Source organism: Eschrichtius robustus, chromosome 1 (assembly GCF_028021215.1).
Source record: "Eschrichtius robustus isolate mEscRob2 chromosome 1, mEscRob2.pri, whole genome shotgun sequence".
Classification (NCBI taxonomy): domain Eukaryota; kingdom Metazoa; phylum Chordata; class Mammalia; order Artiodactyla; family Eschrichtiidae; genus Eschrichtius; species Eschrichtius robustus.
Genome location: NC_090824.1, coordinates 3,448,684 through 3,457,852, shown reverse-complemented (window position 1 = coordinate 3,457,852; position 9,169 = coordinate 3,448,684). Strand labels below are relative to the sequence as shown.

The 9,169-nt window shown below is 51.2% G+C and overlaps 1 pseudogene; it reads right to left on the bottom strand.

Annotated features, from left to right (window-relative positions):
- Positions 1-8,842: 8,842 nt before the first annotated feature.
- Positions 8,843-8,941, bottom strand: LOC137749821 (U6 spliceosomal RNA; annotated as a pseudogene).
- Positions 8,942-9,169: the final 228 nt, after the last annotated feature.

The window sequence follows — 9,169 nt, the reverse complement described above, 5'->3', positions numbered from 1 at the left end:
GAGCTGCAGGCTTAAGATTAGTATATTTTATGCTTTCAACTGTTCCATAAAAGTTTTTAAAAATGGAGACTGTGTTAAAACTATATGTTATTACATGGAACGTTATTCAAAACATATATTTAGATGAAACAAGCAAGTTCCAAAACAGTTTGCTTAACAGAATCATATTATATGCATTCACATATATAATATCCCCAAACAGAATATATATATCATATACTATATATAATGTCAGTATGTGCAAAAAATAAATATTTCAAGAGCGTATATATTTCTGGAATATGTGCACTAATTTTACAAGTGTACATTTTACATTTTACAAGTGTACATTCCTGTTCCAGGTTGCAACACTTGCCATCAGCCAGGTCCTGATGCGAGACGCTCAGGCCGTTCCGCTGACACGCAGTCTCCCTCCTCACCACCAGAGGGCCGCCAGGAGCACCCGCCGGGTCGCGCCACCGCCTCCCAGCACATGGGATGCCTGCCTTGAGCCTCCTCTTGCTCAGGTATTTTTACATAATCGCTGGTCAGATTGTACTGTAAACTGGACACTCTGTGCCTCTTGACGCGTTCTCCCTGCATCACACATTCTGAAAGCCTTTAAATGTTAAAAACAAACATTAACTCGGTTATGTTTCTCCAGCCTAACAGTCATGGGTTCTTCAAAGCTAGAATAGGAGAAAGAATGAAAGTAAATTTTTTTTTTTGATTGAAGTGTAGTTGATTTACAATGTTGTGTTCATTTCTGCTCTACAGCAAAGGGATTCGGTTATACATATACATACCTTCTTTTTTATATTCTTTTCCATTATGGTTTATCTCAGGATATTGAATACAGTTCCCTGTGCCATACAGTAGGACCTTGTTGTTTCTCCATTCTGTATGTAATAGTTTGCATTTGCGAATCCCAAACTCCCAGTCCATCCCTCCCTCCCCCACCCGGAAGTAATTCTTTCTGAGCACCTACCACATGCTGGACTGTCCCCCCGCACACAGCATCTTATCAAATTCTCACAACAATTAGGTTGGTGGCGTTAATCCCCATTTTTCAGATGAGAACACTGAGATTCTGAGGGATTAAGTGATTTACCCAAGCTCACCAGCTAGTCACTGGTGGAATCCGAATCCCTGCAAGCCAGCAGGGTCCTAAGATTTTGCTTTACCCTCTATAAAGCCCCCACTTGTCTCCAAATTTATGAGTGAGGAAAATAAATCCAGGGTGTGTTGGTGGAAGGCCTCAATCAGGACTCAGGTGTCCAGATACCCAGAACGTGCCCTTGCTAATGTGCCCTCTGCCTTCAAGTCTGGTATGCGCCTGGCTGTGACCAGTGCAGAAACACGAAGGCCTGGCATTGCTCTCTGACTTGCCATGTGGTTCAAAATTCAAAAAGAAAAACAGTAAAAAAAAAAAAAAAAAAAAAACAACTTTCCTTCCTCTCCTCTCTGCCCTCTCTGCCCTCCACCATCCACTCACCCAGTTCCACTCCCTGGAGGCAAACTTGTTTATTTTCCCAGAGATTATTTTATATGTATGCAAATCAACGTTGTAGTTGTTTTTTTCTGAGTTGCAGTTCCCTGGCTACGGTATCCCCGAAAACCCAGAGACAGTGTTACCTAGCATTATTATTACTAACTATCCCCATATCACAAAGACAAAACCTGAGCCCTTGGGAGCTGGAGTGAACTGCCCAAGGCCCCACAGCAGGACAACTGAGGGTCTGAGTCTAAGGATGGCTCTGACCTGGGAAGGCCCCTGGGTCCTGCTCTTCCCAGTGTCCCTTTTGTGTTTGTGTCACTCTCTCCCGCCTCCCTTCCTTCTCTCTCCCTGCTGTAATCACTTATAAACCCTCACCTCCCTGGAGTGTTGCTAAATTCGAATCACAGGTGGGAGGACCTTAAAGGTGGAGTCCAGCCCTCACACTTTACAGATGGGCAAACTAAGGCCGAGGAAGGCTCCTGCACACGTCGCATTTCTACATCCAGCCCTTGCTCAGCCGTTCCCTTTCCCGCCTCTGTCTGCCCAGCTCCCTCCTGCTCTTGCATCCCTCACATAAACAGCCAGCCAGCTCTTCATGTGAGAGCAGCCCTGGTTTTGCATCTTCCAAAAAACTCATCAGTCCACACCTTCCTAGCAACGCTCCACGGGTCAAAACGCTGGCCCTGCACCTTCTCTTCTCTCTTCTTCTCCTGTGACAGGCCGGAATCTTACCCGTGCCGTTCCCCCCTCACCCTGACTCGGTTATTAGCTATTTATCCTTCAGTCTCAGATCTCCCTGGTGACCAATCCAGAGGCGCTCACGGCTTTTCCCTCAGCTCCAACCTCCCTGTGTCTCCTGGAGACCATGAGCTCAGAGGGAACAGCGCCTGGGCCGGTCTTGTTCACCACTGTGTCTCCAGTGTCTGGCGCTGTGCTCCACCCCTCCACTCGCTAGTTCATAGGCTCCATCACGGTTTGATGGAAGGATGAATGAATGAACGATCCGGCAGAGGGAAGAGCCTGATCGCACCAGGGAGGTGTGCAATCAAAAGCTGTGTGCGGTAATACCAAGTCTTCCTGTGAAGTAGACTGAGGAGTGTGCAGAGGGTAATTGGGAGAAATAAAGTTAGAATATTCTCTTCCCTCTAATAAGCATCTGAGGACGTCTGTGCCAGGCCCCGTGCTGACAAAGAGCCCACAGACGGACCAAGTGGGGCCCTGTTAGTCCTGTGAGGGTTCTCAGCACCTAAGTCTGATGAAAGCCCCTCCGCCCCCACCAATCCCCAGGTGCTCCTACACAGCCTATTCTGCATAAACCTTGAAGCGGATCACAGCCCCCAGAAGTCCAGTCAAGGACCACAGCTTAAGTATCCCTACTCTAGGTGGAACGAGAAAAATCAAATGAGTGCTTGGAGCGCGAGCCACGCCAAGACAGCAGTGAGGGCGGAACCCAGCGCTTCGGAGACGGTTGCGGGGACAAGGTCTTAGGGCCACGGAAGGAACGGCGATGGGAGGCCCTTGGACCCATTTTAAGAAACTTATCCTAGTCTCCAGAAACAGGGAGCCGGGCAAACTTCCCGCGCCCAGAAGGACCCTAATCTACAGACAGGCTCGGAAAGGTGACGCAAGCAGCGCGCGACGCCTTGCCAAAATACGACTGCCCCGCCCCCGCCGGTGCATTGTGGGTGTTTTAAGGCACCAACCGGATATCGGTCTCGCGAGCGAGCGAGAGTCACGCGGATGACAGAGATTGGGTGGGGAGGGGAAGGCAAGGCTTCTACTCTCCGAGCAAGAGTCCCGCCCCCCGGCCGGGATGGGCCAATCCCAAGGCCTCCCGGCCCTGGCCCTGGGGATTGGTCCGAGGGCTCACATGGTTAAGCGGGCCATGGGGCTTTGGACCGAGCCGACTCCCGGGCACTTGACCGAGGCGGTGATGGTATCTTTGCACAGCAGCGAAGGGCCGGAGAGACCTAGACTCAGAAGCTCGCGGGCTGCCGGCCGGTCTCGGCCTCCGCACACGGCCGTGGGCAAGTCGAGTTCGAACACTTGCTGAATAAAGAGCCCGCCTAAAAGGTGATCCGGCCCTCAGTTACCTCGCCTGTGACATGGGTACAGTGTTGCCGGGAGAACAGGGTTGCCTCAGGTCTAGGTGAGGCGGGGTGCGTGGAATGCCTGCCAAGTAAGAAGCGGGGCGAAGGCCTGGCGGGACGCAGCGGCCCGGGGAAACGGGCACCCTGTTCATCTGCCCAGAAAGCTGGCCGTGGATCCCGTGTTGTGCCGAGCAGCGCCCCCTGTCCTCGAATGACTTCAGGGACCAGTCGTAGACAGTGGGTATGTGGCGGGCCTGCACCCTCTAGGTGCGAACCACTTGACTTTTGTTGTCTTAACTAGATCTTTCCAACAGCGGTGCGGGGTCATTGTCGTAGACGGGGAGACTTTGCTGAGGCCGCACAGCCTGGAGTGAAGGAGCCAGGGTTGGACCCAGGCATCAACCTGCTCAACCCGCAGGCCTTCTAGCAGGTGGCTCCTGTACCCCAAGGGGGGCCTGTGCAGCGCCTCCAGAGGGGACTCAGCCCTCGTCCATGAGACCCACCTGTCACTCGTGTCCCCTCTGTTTCCATCATCAGCCCCAGTGTCTGGAAAACCTTTACAGGCCCGTGGTGTTCTAGGAGCATAATTAGGATGCTGGAACCACGGCCCAGAGTTGCGAGTTTCACCGTACAGGATGGGGTCTGCCCCTGAGCAGTCTAGGCATGGCCACGTCGGGATCCTTTTCCCCAGAACCAAAGGCACCCACCGCCCGTTAGGATGTCTGGCCCTCAAGAGGAGGGGCTCTCTGACACATGAGATCATCACAACGGACCCTGCCTCACTTTCTTTGTTATTAGACTATATTAAGAAAAAAAAAAGGGACTTCCCTGGCAGTCCAGTGATTAAGACTCTGAGCTTCCACTGCAGGGGCACGGGTTCGATCCCTGGTCGGGGAACGAAGATCCCGCATGCCCCGCAACATGGCAATCAATCAATCAGTTTTAGATTTACTGAAAAGTTAAGAGTTGGGAGTGCCCTTATTACAGCCCCCCACATACACACATATACGGGCACACACACCATTTCCTTTATTGTTAACATCTTGCATTAGTTGTACATTTGCTACATTTGATGAGATGATATTGATACATTATTATTAACTAGAGTCCATAGTTTGTTCAGAGTTTCTTAGTTTTTCCCCAGTGTGTTTCTTCTGTGTCAGGATCCCATCAAGGATACTGCGTCACATGTAATTGTCCACCTCACTTTCTCATTCTGAAGGTGCAGTATTGAGAGAGGAGGTTAAAGAAGCACGTAATTGCTTAACTTGTTCTTGGCTTTAAGTCTGAGAAAATGCTAGGGAAGAGGCTGCTGCTGGGGGCTGCGTTTTGGTGTTGTGTCTGGCGGGTGCCAGCCTAGTGGGGCACCGGGTCTTGGGGAAGGGCAGAGCCCTGAGGAGGGGCTTCCCTCCAGAGCGACCCTTCTCAGAGCGGCCCCTCGGGTTGGGGTGATGGGAAGTTACGTTTGGAGGATAGAAAATTTCAGTTTGGCGTGATGAAAACATTCTGGACATGGATAGTGGTGATGGTTACACAAATGTACTTAATACCACTGATTGTACACTTTAAAATGCTTAAGTTTTATGTTTATTTTACCACAGTTTTTTTAAAGCTGAAGAAATAAATATGCAATTTAAACAAGATATCCATTCTTAGCTTTTCAGTAAAGAAAACCTATAGGTATATATTTCAAAACTAAACAGAACTGTTCCTTGGAGGCCCTACATTCCTAGAATAAGGTTCCTCCACAGACCTGGGATGAGGGCTCAGTGCAGACCGGGCTCCAGCACCGCCATCACTATTACTAATAACAGTAACATTAAAAAAGAGCTGCCCGTGAGTGGCCAGCTGTGCAGGCCACTTTGTCTCATGTATGCCTCTCATAGCTCCAGGGGCAGTTACACTCATTAGCCTCATTTAAAGAAGGGGAACTTGGCACAGAGAGGTTAAGAGACTCACCCAAGGTCACACAGCTGGTAGTGGCAGCGCCAGGTTCCTACCAGAACCAGGACTTTCTCACCACCCACTGCCGTGCCAGCCAAGCATTCCAAACCCCTCCAAAGCCAGCTTAGTAACAGGAGAAAGGTGTCCCTCAGCAGGCCTGCAAGTGAGGCTGGTGGGTGACTGCGGAATCCTCTGTCTGGTCAAAGTGAGGACTAACTATTGGTGGGAAGCACTGGTTGCCTGCTTTTTCAGAAAGCTGCAGTAGTGGCCCGTGGTTATTAAACACACGGGTCTGTTCTACAGCAGTGTTCTCCAGGTATCACCTGTAAATCTCCAGCCCCACACTGGCTGGATTTTGATGTTGCACCAAAAGAGTTCCATAGCCAAGGAATTTAAGAAACTACACCTCCCCTGCCCCGCAGAGATTCACAAGGCCTTCTAGAGGCTCTGAAAAGTCCTGTCCAGAAGGAACTCGTTAAGCTTTGTCTAACGTAGTGACTCCCAACCTTATTTGACCCCAGAGGCCCGTTTTCAATGCACGACCAGCCCCCAGCCTCCAGGTTGCCGTGCTCAGCTGCCCGGGCGATACTGGGAAACGTGCTGCTTGTAAACAAGGGGTCTCACGTCTTCGCTTTGTGGATGAGGCGCAGACGTGCAAAGAGGTTAAATGGCTTAACCACGGCCCCTCCTGGCTCAACTTACAAAGTCAATGTGAAGTTGTTTAGGTTACAGAAACAGCAGTTGTCAAACTTACAAGAAGGCTGGCTGGCAGTGCAGGGGGATTCCAGCATCTACTGGGATCAAGGAAATAGTACATGTTTTCTGATGAAACCCTTTAGATCCTACCACTTTCAGGGCAAAATGGGGGTTTTGTCTTGTCAGTGAAATCGTGGAAGTGTCCCCCCTCTGCCCCCACGGTGAAAAGAGATCATTGCACTGAGGTTCAGCAAAGTCCAAGCCTAGCAGGACACTGTGCCCTGTGTTTTACACCTCACCGGACAGGGAATTCCACTGGAAATGTGGGAGCACCCCTGTCAAACGTTTCCATCCTTTGGAGTAAAGGAGATTCTTTCTTCAGAGTGAACACTCGGATGCTTAACCCTGTGAGCAGAGTTTTGGGCGGCTGTGCAGTTGCTCTGGGCCAGTGATCACTGCTTTACAGACGGAAAGTGGAGGTGGGCGCCAGGGGACGTTTGGGAGAGAGAGGGAGCACCGGCAGCCCCCCTGTGCTTGGTGCCACGGTGGAGACTGGGAAAAAGACAGTCCACACCCTCCTGGTGGTTAGAAGCCTCTAGACACAGGCAGTCTCTGAGTCTGAACTCCTCCTCTGCCTCTTGCTACCTGTGAGACCTTAAGCAGGTTACTTCTGCCTTCGGCTCTATTACCCCATCTTCAAACTGCGTTGATCATAAGCTACCTCGTTAACATTGTGGATGTCGGATAAAGCCGTTAGATCGGGCCAGCTCATGGCGGTAGCACAGCCATGAGTATCACAAGCATGACTCTCCAGCCACAAATGTGTGTGCGGGAAGTTCCACTGGCTCCGTTTTCTATAACAGCCTAATTTCTGACCCCAGTTCCCATTCCACGATTCCACGGGCTGGCACATCACAGGAGTCAGTTCCAGAGTTCTGCCCCTTCCTAAGTCAGGACTCCCACAGGGACAGGGCCCGGGGAGGGGAGAGTGGGGACCTGCTGGCCACTCATCGTTTATCCACACCGGTACTGCAGGCTCCGGGTCCCATGCCACAGTGCTGTCCCCAGCCTCGAGGGCCGCTTTGGCCAGCCTGCCTGGAGTCCTACCACCTGGGTGCACAACCTGCATTGCTCTCTGGGGGCTGGCGGGCAGCAGGCCCAGGACCTTGTCACCTGCCTTCCCACCACAGCCCAGGGAATCTTCCCATGGCCCAGGATACCTCATCGCCCGCTGCTTCTCCAGGACAGTTTGCCCACAAGGGAGACTCCAGTTCTTCCTTCCTTTTCCTTACATCCTTGTTTTCCTAAGGGCTAGGACTCCTGGGAAAAGCCAAAATCTGAAAGACCCCCAGACACCTTCTGCTTTCAACCCTAGGACAAGGGACCCAGGCCGGCTCCTGCTTGCAAGGGGAGAAGGAGCAGGAAGACGGAGGGAAAGTGGCAATGTAGGTGGTCCCTGCTTTGCACAGTTCCGATGTGCACAGATTTTAATTACTGTGGTCTAGTTAAATAACACCAGTCCCCAACGCGGTTCAAATATCAGTTACCTCGATGTGTAACGTGAGTAACTGCGTCAAGTACAAACTGTGCTGCAAGCTATTCAGTCTGCAAATCACCAGCAGGTGCGCCTCAGACCCACAACCCATCATGGTGCTGCTTTCAAAGTCGTTGGTCAGGGCTTCCCTGGTGGTGCAGTGGTTAAGAATCCGCCTGCCAATGCAGGGGACACGGGTTCGACCCTGGTCCGGGAAGATCCCACATGCCGCAGAGCAACTAAGCCCGTGCGCCACAACTACTGAGCCTGCGCTCTAGAGCCCGCGAGCCACAACTACTGAAGCCCACAAGCCTAGAGCCTGTGCTCTGCAACAAGAGAAACCACTGCAATGAGAAGCCCATGCACTGCAACGAAGAGTAGGCCCCCGCTTGCCGCAACTACAGAAAGCCTGCACACAACAATGAAGACCCAACACGGCCAAAAATGTTAAAAATAAATAAATAAAAATTTTAAAAAAAGTCGTTGGTCACCGCACACCTGCTACTCAGTTCCTACGCAGCCAGCAAAGTGTGTAGTTGTGTTGCCTTCTGTGATAAACCCACTTAATGTGTTACAAAAATGCATCACTGACACAGGGAATTGGCCAAAAGATGGAAGTGCAGGAAAGGTACCAAAAACACTAATAGAGCTGGCAGTGCAATTGGAGTGAAGGGTGACAGTCCTAGAAGGCAAGGAGGACAGGGGAGGGTGGGGGTGCGGCTCTGCCGCTGCGTCAGGGCTGGAGGTGTGTGGCTGAGGGACCTGGGGAGGGGCGAGAAGGAGGAAGACGCCGAGGAAGTGGTGCCGGCAAAAACCTTTGCGGTAAAGGAACTCAGAGACGCTTCAAATCACTGAGCGTGCAAAGGTCACGTTGGAGGCTGGCCCAGACCTAGAAAAGACGATGATGGTTCACCACGGCAGAGAAAAGATGCTCATTCCATTTCCTAAGTTATACAAAGAGAAGAAGGCGAGCACTGTTCAAACCACTCCTGATAAGTTTTTTTCTTAAAATTGTGGTTAAATACACATACTGTGAAATCTACCACCCCGTCCACTTCCAAGTGTACGGTTCTGTGGTATTAAGTACACTCACACTGTTGGAAAAATTCAGAACGCTTCATGAATTTGTGTCCCCCTTGTGCAGGATTGTGCTCACCTTCTCTGTATCCTTCCAATGTTTTTTAAAATAAACTTATTTATTTTTGGCTGCATTGGGTCTTCGTTGCTGCACGTGGGCTTTCTCTAGTTGCGGCGAGCGGGGGCTACTCTTCGTTGCGGTGCGCGGGCTTCTCGTTGCGGTGGCTTCTCTTGTTGCGGAGCACGGGCTCTAGGCGCACGGGCTTCAGTAGTTGTGGCTCGTGGGCTCAGTAGTTGTGGCTCTTGGGCTCTAGAGCACAGGCTCAGTAGTTGTGGCTCACGGGCTTAGTT